General features: G+C 52.7%; 2 non-coding genes and 2 pseudogenes across 2 annotated transcripts; 2 read left to right on the top strand and 2 right to left on the bottom strand.

Moving 5' to 3' along the window:
• Nucleotides 1–1,262: 1,262 nt before the first annotated feature.
• TRNAP-UGG lies at nucleotides 1,263–1,337 on the top strand. The gene has a single exon. It is a non-coding gene; the product is annotated as a tRNA-Pro (tRNA).
• Nucleotides 1,338–1,806: 469 nt separating this feature from the next.
• Nucleotides 1,807–3,839, bottom strand: LOC125543370 (annotated as a pseudogene).
• A 344-nt stretch (nucleotides 3,840–4,183) lies between these two features.
• Nucleotides 4,184–6,203, top strand: LOC125543369 (annotated as a pseudogene).
• Nucleotides 6,204–6,728: 525 nt separating this feature from the next.
• TRNAP-UGG lies at nucleotides 6,729–6,803 on the bottom strand. The gene has a single exon. It is a non-coding gene; the product is annotated as a tRNA-Pro (tRNA).
• Nucleotides 6,804–10,000: the final 3,197 nt, after the last annotated feature.

The raw sequence follows: 10,000 nt of genomic DNA, 5'->3' as shown, positions 1-10,000 counted from the left end.
CAAATCATCCAACGGAGCATGGAAACCATTTCGGTGGCGGTAATGGCCTCCAGTAGTTTTCTATGGAACCATACCACTATGGTCATCTATATGATTAGACCGTGCCGCTTCACTAGACTTTCCTGAACCATCCATTTGATCCCCACGGTCGTGACACCACTTTCTAAACAAAAGTTTCCAAAATCCAATGCGGAACCAAGCAGTAAGAGAAATTCATCATGGTAATTATTAGTAGAAAACCAAAGTGGAACGGAGAGAACGGAGAGTCAGTTACAATGAAAAAATTGTTGAGGAATCATGTTGAAAGAACAACATTCTGTGTCATAAATATCGTATATAGAGATTTTTCATGTATCGACGCTTTTGATTCAATTATGAAAGTACGCTGTACTGGACTTGCACCCCTAGTTACGCAGAAGTGCAAGCACAGAAGCGGATGACCGGACCTTACCAACATACTCAAAAAAGTATTCTATACTGGGGTCTGTGCTCTTGACAAGCAGTGTTTCCAGTCTAGCTGTGTCAAATCGGGTGTGAAGTGTCCTTCTAGGTTCTGGCTGGTAGAGCAGAGGACTGAAAATCCTCTTTAGTTTCACGCATGGGACTCTAAATCCCAATTGCGCTAGCTCTGTGGTTCGATTCCACAACAGAACGAACAATGAATGAATGTGGGCGGTCAACCAGGTAAGCCTGTGCCCAGGAAAGAAAGGACTAGGGAGGGATTGAGAGAAGCTTTCACAGTGGAAAATGAAAAAAAGCATATCGTTCTTAGAAATTGTGGAATTTGACTCAGTTAGAGCTATGGTTTAGCATCAAGAGGGAAGTTTTGTAAAAGCAACAGGAAGAATTGCTCAGATACCCGTGAGCGTATATAACTTGGGTCGTGTTATAAATGCTCTGGCTAAACCTATTGATGGGAGAGGCGAAATTGTAGCTTCCGAATCTCGCTTAATTGAATCTCCTGCTCCAAGTAGAATTTCCAGGCGTTCCGTATACGAACCTCTTCAAACAGGGCTTATTGCTATCGATTCGATGATCCCTATAGGGCGCGGTCAGCGAGAGTTCATTATTGGGGACAGACAGACTGGCAAAACAGCAGTAGCCACAGATACAATTCTCAAGAAAAAAGGGCAAGATGTAAGAAGAACGAGAGCGAGCCTTCACGAAAGAAAATGCAAGTGAAAGAGAATTGTCAAAATTTCCTAAAAGCGGTGGTTCTTTTCTTTATGGATCGGGTAGATCCATATGTTCTAAGGGGGAGACGAGGTGTAGCGCAGTCTGGTCAGCGCATCTGTTTTGGGTACAGAGGGCCATAGGTTCGAATCCTGTCACCTTGATGTGGTATTCACACAATGGGGCCGAAGTGCAAAGCCCCGTAGCCTATCCGCGGTCGGGAAGGCAGGCGAAAAGCGCGCACAAAAGAAAAAGAAAGCTAAAAAGCTTATTTTGCAATCCATTATCTTTGGTATTCTTCTCTATTTAGATCATATTATATAGCTATTTCACAGGTTTTATTTACATACCTCAGTCATGTTATTTGTCTAGCCTTCAATCAGAATAGCCTCTCCACCGGTTCCGAAGATTCTTTCGGCATCAATGTGCTTTTGGAATCTTCCTATGAAACAAATAACATTCTGGAACAGTTTAGGACAGAACAGGCCTCAGTAAGTGGTCTTAGCAGCGCCCGTCCTGGATTGTAACATATCGCTAAACGTGTGTCTGATATTGCAAAGTGAGTTTGTGGTGTATGTTAACTTAGGTGCGTTTTTCGCCCTTAAGTAAATATGATTTTTAGCAGCGCCGATATATTAGCTCAAAAAAAAAAAGCAGCGCCGATATACTATATACAATCCAAAGTTCCAAACGAGAAGCTATGCGACACGTGAATTGTTTGGTCCGTAGCTACAAGTCGACATTAGTGATGGGCCCCTCGAACCAGAACCTCGCGCTGACCACCCACGCGCCGACGCTGAGCAGCAACACGCCGCCGACGGCCACCGGCGTGTAGTTGAAGTTGTCCTTGGCCACCGGGTACGCCACCGGCAGCGAGAAGAGCACGGTGAGGAAGGCCACCCAGAGGACGGCGGCCCAGCCGACGGCGACCCCGTATCTCCCGAGGTGGAACGGCCCCGGCACGAACGACCTCCTCGCCGTCGTCACCCGGAAGAAGATGGGCAGCGCGTAGGCGATGTACTGCCCCAGCGTCGCGATCGACACCATCGCCTGGAACGCCACCTGACTCCCCAGCGACTGCACGCACACACGTACCAAAATCAGCTGTAAAAATCATGGTCGGGTGTCTGGAGATTCATGGCGGAGATCGACGTTGCACGCACCGTGAGGGCCATGACGAAGGCGACGACGACGGAGAGCCAGACGACGTTGAGGGGCACCTCGTTCTTGCTCACACGGAGCCACACCCGCGAGAGCGGCATCGCCCTGTCCCTCGAGAAGGCGTACCCCATCCTCGAGTTGCTGGCGATGCACATGGGCCCGGCGAAGAAGATGCCGACGGCGACGACCGACGCAGACCAGCCCCCCCGCGCCCCTGCCGTACCTCCTGTCGAAGGCGTCGTATAGGGCCTGGGCGACGGCGTAGCCGCCGGCGTCGTTGTCTGGGCTGAGCAGGTACGGTATGTCCGTCACGATCGACGTCAGCGCCACCAGGAAGATCCACCCGAACGTGGTCGAGAGGGCCACCGAGCTGATGATCCCCATCGGCCCGCTCCAGTCCGCGTTCTTCGTCTCTTCAATCTGCCATGGTCGATCTTTAGATCTTCACGAAACTCCATGGAAATCTAGCTAGGATGAGCAGCAGCGTACCATGTGAGCGGACGCGTCGTAGCCGAGCAGAGAGTACTGGCTGGTGAGGAGGCCGAGGGCGAGAATGTAGGCCTTGCCATGGATGCCCATGCCGTTGTCGTCGTTGAAGTGCGTGAAGATGAACTTGGCGCTGGCCCTCTCCTTGGCCACCGCCGGGATGAGGATCACCAGCGTGAATGCGCCCGCCGTGTTCCAGAACGCGCCGAGCTTGCCGCACCAGGACAGCCACCGGATGGGGAGGCTGTTGATGAGGCCGTGCAGGACGAGGAAGAAGCCGTGGATGGCCAGCACGACGTACTTGGAGGCCGTGTACCCGCCGCCGTTGGCCCCGCCGGTGCCCAGCAAGACGATCACCTGGACCAGCTGCGCCAGGGAGAAGTCCGTGCTCGTCGTAGCAGCCCACTAGGACAGTTATAACACCGTCAGCAACGTGTCAAAACAGGAGGTGATCACGATGTACAAATGCCAGCGGCGTACCTGTCCGACGATGTTGAACCAGCCGGTGACCCAGGAGGCGAGGGGCGCCCACTCCCTGCCGGCGAGCTTGGCGCTCCAGTAGTAGAGCCCGCCGGAGGTCGGGTACGCGGAGCAGATCTCCGCCATGGACAGCGCGACGCAGCCGTTGAAGGCCGCCACCACCAGCCACCCGAGCGTCATGGACGCCGGCCCGCCGTACCTCAGCCCGCTGTTGTAGGTGGTGGTGACGCCCGCCATGACGGAGATGATGGAGAAGGAGAAGGCGAAGTTGGACATGAGGCTGCGCACAGCCCAAGAAAAGCACCAGAATCAATCAATCCAACGGATAGAGCTGCGCGCAAACGCCGATGATACGATGGCGAAGCAGAGCAGAGCAGGCGTGCGACGTACGAGAGGCCGCGCTTGAGCTCCTGCTTGTAGCCGAGCTGGTGCAGCCGCGCTCGGTCCGCGTCGTCGGTCGTGTCGCCGCCGCCGGCCACCCCCGCCGCACCGGAGCGTGACACGGCCATCGATCGTCTCTAGCTCTAGCTCCGCAGCCACTGCCTGCCTTGGTGGCTGCAGGTTGCCGTCCTGACTCTGTTTGCCAGCGAGTGAGCTCCTCGGTCTCCGGTGAGCAGGGAGTCAACAAGAGAGTGAGCGAGTGGCTTAGTGGAAACTGTCCGCGGCTTGGACCATTCGGGCGAGGTCCCTTTCGGGTGACCCGCCATTGTTGACGGCAAGGAGATAATTTATGATCACTTGTCACGTAGCGCAGCCACATGGAAAAATATCGCCGGCCGCGCGCCATTGTTTGTTTCTCAAAGAAAGAAGATAAGTGTTTGACTCTGAATCTCTGATGACATGATCCGGACCATGTTGACGAGGAGCTCATCGCTGGCAACAGAGTCAGGACGGCAACCTGCAGCCACCAAGGCAGGGGCAGTGGCTGCGGAGCTAGAGCTAGAGACGATCGATGGCCGTGTCACGCTCCGGTGCGGCGGGGGTGGCCGGCGGCGGCGACACGACCGACGACGCGGACCGAGCGCGGCTGCACCAGGCTCGGCTACAAGCAGGAGCTCAAGCGCGGCCTCTCGTACGTCGCACGCCTGCTCTGCTCTGCTTCGCCATCGTATCATCGGCGTTTGCGCGCAGCTCTATCCGTTGGATTGATTGATTCTGGTGCTTTTCTTGGGCTGTGCGCAGCCTCATGTCCAACTTCGCCTTCTCCTTCTCCATCATCTCCGTCATGGCGGGCGTCACCACCACCTACAACAGCGGGCTGAGGTACGGCGGGCCGGCGTCCATGACGCTCGGGTGGCTGGTGGTGGCGGCCTTCAACGGCTGCGTCGCGCTGTCCATGGCGGAGATCTGCTCCGCGTACCCGACCTCCGGCGGGCTCTACTACTGGAGCGCCAAGCTCGCCGGCAGGGAGTGGGCGCCCCTCGCCTCCTGGGTCACCGGCTGGTTCAACATCGTCGGACAGGTACGCCGCTGGCATTTGTACATCGTGATCACCTCCTGTTTTGACACGTTGCTGACGGTGTTATAACTGTCCTAGTGGGCTGCTACGACGAGCACGGACTTCTCCCTGGCGCAGCTGGTCCAGGTGATCGTCTTGCTGGGCACCGGCGGGGCCAACGGCGGCGGGTACACGGCCTCCAAGTACGTCGTGCTGGCCATCCACGGCTTCTTCCTCGTCCTGCACGGCCTCATCAACAGCCTCCCCATCCGGTGGCTGTCCTGGTGCGGCAAGCTCGGCGCGTTCTGGAACACGGCGGGCGCATTCACGCTGGTGATCCTCATCCCGGCGGTGGCCAAGGAGAGGGCCAGCGCCAAGTTCATCTTCACGCACTTCAACGACGACAACGGCATGGGCATCCATGGCAAGGCCTACATTCTCGCCCTCGGCCTCCTCACCAGCCAGTACTCTCTGCTCGGCTACGACGCGTCCGCTCACATGGTACGCTGCTGCTCATCCTAGCTAGATTTCCATGGAGTTTCGTGAAGATCTAAAGATCGACCATGGCAGATTGAAGAGACGAAGAACGCGGACTGGAGCGGGCCGATGGGGATCATCAGCTCGGTGGCCCTCTCGACCACGTTCGGGTGGATCTTCCTGGTGGCGCTGACGTCGATCGTGACGGACATACCGTACCTGCTCAGCCCAGACAACGACGCCGGCGGCTACGCCGTCGCCCAGGCCCTATACGACGCCTTCGACAGGAGGTACGGCAGGGGCGCGGGGGGGCTGGTCTGCGTCGGGGTCGTCGCCGTCGGCATCTTCTTCGCCGGCGCCATGTGCATCGCCAGCAACTCGAGGATGGGGTACGCCTTCTCGAGGGACAGGGCGATGCCGCTCTCGCGGGTGTGGCTCCGTGTGAGCAAGAACGAGGTGCCCCTCAACGTCGTCTGGCTCTCCGTCGTCGTCGCCTTCGTCATGGCCCTCACGGTGCGTGCAACGTCGATCTCCGCCATGAATCTCCAGACACCCGACCATGATTTTTACAGCTGATTTTGGTACGTGTGTGCGTGCAGTCGCTGGGGAGTCAGGTGGCGTTCCAGGCGATGGTGTCGATCGCGACGCTGGGGCAGTACATCGCCTACGCGCTGCCCATCTTCTTCCGGGTGACGACGGCGAGGAGGTCGTTCGTGCCGGGGCCGTTCCACCTCGGGAGATACGGGGTCGCCGTCGGCTGGGCCGCCGTCCTCTGGGTGGCCTTCCTCACCGTGCTCTTCTCGCTGCCGGTGGCGTACCCGGTGGCCAAGGACAACTTCAACTACACGCCGGTGGCCGTCGGCGGCGTGTTGCTGCTCAGCGTCGGCGCGTGGGTGGTCAGCGCGAGGTTCTGGTTCGAGGGGCCCATCACTAATGTCGACTTGTAGCTACGGACCAAACAATTCACGTGTCGCATAGCTTCTCGTTTGGGAACTTTGGATTGTATATAGTATATCGGCGCTGCTTTTTTTTTTTGAGCTAATATATCGGCGCTGCTAAAAATCATATTTACTTAAGGGCGAAAAACGCACCTAAGTTAACATACACCACAAACTCACTTTGCAATATCAGACACACGTTTAGCGATATGTTACAATCCAGGACGGGCGCTGCTAAGACCACTTACTGAGGCCTGTTCTGTCCTAAACTGTTCCAGAATGTTATTTGTTTCATAGGAAGATTCCAAAAGCACATTGATGCCGAAAGAATCTTCGGAACCGGTGGAGAGGCTATTCTGATTGAAGGCTAGACAAATAACATGACTGAGGTATGTAAATAAAACCTGTGAAATAGCTATATAATATGATCTAAATAGAGAAGAATACCAAAGATAATGGATTGCAAAATAAGCTTTTTAGCTTTCTTTTTCTTTTGTGCGCGCTTTTCGCCTGCCTTCCCGACCGCGGATAGGCTACGGGGCTTTGCACTTCGGCCCCATTGTGTGAATACCACATCAAGGTGACAGGATTCGAACCTATGGCCCTCTGTACCCAAAACAGATGCGCTGACCAGACTGCGCTACACCTCGTCTCCCCCTTAGAACATATGGATCTACCCGATCCATAAAGAAAAGAACCACCGCTTTTAGGAATTTTTGACAATTCTCTTTCACTTGCATTTTCTTTCGTGAAGGCTCGCTCTCGTTCTTCTTACATCTTGCCCTTTTTTCTTGAGAATTGTATCTGTGGCTACTGCTGTTTTGCCAGTCTGTCTGTCCCCAATAATGAACTCTCGCTGACCGCGCCCTATAGGGATCATCGAATCGATAGCAATAAGCCCTGTTTGAAGAGGTTCGTATACGGAACGCCTGGAAATTCTACTTGGAGCAGGAGATTCAATTAAGCGAGATTCGGAAGCTACAATTTCGCCTCTCCCATCAATAGGTTTAGCCAGAGCATTTATAACACGACCCAAGTTATATACGCTCACGGGTACCTGAGCAATTCTTCCTGTTGCTTTTACAAAACTTCCCTCTTGATGCTAAACCATAGCTCTAACTAAGTCAAATTCCACAATTTCTAAGAACGATATGCTTTTTTTCATTTTCCACTGTGAAAGCTTCTCTCAATCCCTCCCTAGTCCTTTCTTTCCTGGGCACAGGCTTACCTGGTTGACCGCCCACATTCATTCATTGTTCGTTCTGTTGTGGAATCGAACCACAGAGCTAGCGCAATTGGGATTTAGAGTCCCATGCGTGAAACTAAAGAGGATTTTCAGTCCTCTGCTCTACCAGCCAGAACCTAGAAGGACACTTCACACCCGATTTGACACAGCTAGACTGGAAACACTGCTTGTCAAGAGCACAGACCCCAGTATAGAATACTTTTTTGAGTATGTTGGTAAGGTCCGGTCATCCGCTTCTGTGCTTGCACTTCTGCGTAACTAGGGGTGCAAGTCCAGTACAGCGTACTTTCATAATTGAATCAAAAGCGTCGATACATGAAAAATCTCTATATACGATATTTATGACACAGAATGTTGTTCTTTCAACATGATTCCTCAACAATTTTTTCATTGTAACTGACTCTCCGTTCTCTCCGTTCCACTTTGGTTTTCTACTAATAATTACCATGATGAATTTCTCTTACTGCTTGGTTCCGCATTGGATTTTGGAAATTTTTGTTTAGAAAGTGGTGTCACGACCGTGGGGATCAAATGGATGGTTCAGGAAAGTCTAGTGAAGCGGCATGGTCTAATCATATAGATGACCATAGTGGTATGGTTCCATAGAAAACTACTGGAGGCCATTACCGCCACCGAAATGGTTTCCATGCTCCGTTGGATGATTTGACGATATCGCAGTATCAAGCTAGAACGGTTTCAATTTGTAGGACGGGAAAGAAACCTCATCCTTTGGTGCACACTAACCGATGAAGCTCAACCCTCTCTCGAACTGAGCTATTTCCGCTTTTTCGAACAAAAAGTTCGAGTAGTTCAGTGAAAAAACGGTCAAGCTTTCTTCCATCCTTCCTAGCTCCTCGAGCTTGCACCCGCTCGACGCCTTTTTCATTGTTCGTTCTGAGGTGGATTCGAACCACTCTCTCCGTTTGGATTTCGAGTCCAAAAGGCCCGGCGAAAGAGGATTTTCATTCCTATGCCCGCTGCCAGCAAGAACGGGATTTTTCCACTTCACACCCACACAATCGGGATTTGATGAAATAGCTACGTTTTTTTCTTATTTGATTCGGATACTATCAATCTACTGTCCATCTTTCTCTTTAGTTTTCTCCTTTCTTTCTCCTCAACCTATCTCCTTTGGATGGACTTACGAAAGAATAATATCTAATCTCCCCATCGCGGTTAGGATCCCATGAACCAGGAGCGCCAGCACCGGTTCCTCGATCTTCCTACTGGAGGCATGGTCATAGCTTTCATTCATTCATTTCATTCTTTGTTCTGTTGTGGAATTGAACCACTCAAAGGATTTAGAGTCCTTTTACCAACCAGTCAGAACCAATATTTCTCTGTTATATTCTGTTTTTTCTTTGTCAGCTAGCACAATTTGGATTTCGAGTCCAATGCGCTAACGCTTTCTTTAGTTTTCTTGCTTGATTTTTATACGATTTTTTGAGCAACTAGCGCGAAAGCCGTTGCGCGTTAGCGCATCCGTTTTCTTGCTCTTTCTCCGGGCTTTGACCATGTCTCCCGAACAATTTCAGTACATATGGCGCAAGACGATTCCACATATATATCGAGGTCGGAATGGGATCGGGTGTTTTCACGTCTCACCGTAGTGCCCGGTTTGTCTTGATTGGTGATTGATAAACAAGAAGGAAAATGGAAAAGTAGAAAATCTACATGTTTATACCGTTGAGGTCCTTAGTTTAGTCAAGTAGGCGAGGGCATTTCCATCGCGAAGGATTCAATCCAGCCACAGGTTCCCCTACGGCTACCTTGTTACGACTTCACCCCAGTCGAAGACCCCACCGTGGTATGCGCCAATAAGACCACCAAAGGCCTTTGTGGCACTAGTGGTACACAGAAGTCATGGGTGATCATTGGTCCGATGCTTCGGGCGAAACCAATTCCCAGGGTGTGACGGGCGGTGTGTACAGGGCCCGGGTACATATTCACCGCGGCATGCTGATCCGCGATTACTAGCGATTTCAACTTCATGTTCCCGAGTTGCAGAGAACAATCCGAACTGAGGCAATCTTTCCGGATTCGCTCCGCCTTACAGCCTTGCTTCCCATTGTCATTGCCATTGTAGCACGTGTGTGGCCCAGCCCATAAGGGCCATGCGGACTTGACGTCATCCCCACCTTCCTCCAGTATCTCACTGGCAGTCCCTCGTGAGTGCGGCACGCACCTTTTTCTTTGTTTCGGAGCGGGGCGCGTACTATTACCACTACGTTCCACACCATTTTCTGGCCTTCATGCCGAGTCTTCCTCCGCGGCCAACTCGACGTCGTCGTAACCAATTTCAACCAAACCTCCATGCTCACTGGTACTTTGACGTCACTATAGGTAGGTCTCCGTGGGTCTTGGGCAAGACGACTTCGGTTCACACGTGAAAGTGCTTCGAAAGGCACCGGCTCCCAATGGTGAAATTCTTGCTGAAAGCACAGCTACGTGCTGGCACTCAATCAAGTAGTAGCGCTGGCACGTCACTCGGTGGCAATTTCTCCTTAGGCGCATGTCTCAGCAACACAAAACGAGGGTTTCGCTCGTTATAGGACTTGACCAAACATCTCACGACACGAGCTGACGACAGCCATGCAGCAC

This window comes from Triticum urartu, chromosome 3, assembly GCF_003073215.2.
Source record: "Triticum urartu cultivar G1812 chromosome 3, Tu2.1, whole genome shotgun sequence".
Taxonomy (NCBI): domain Eukaryota; kingdom Viridiplantae; phylum Streptophyta; class Magnoliopsida; order Poales; family Poaceae; genus Triticum; species Triticum urartu.
The sequence above is the reverse complement of the archived record's forward strand: the minus strand, read 5'-3'. Positions and strand labels throughout refer to the sequence as shown.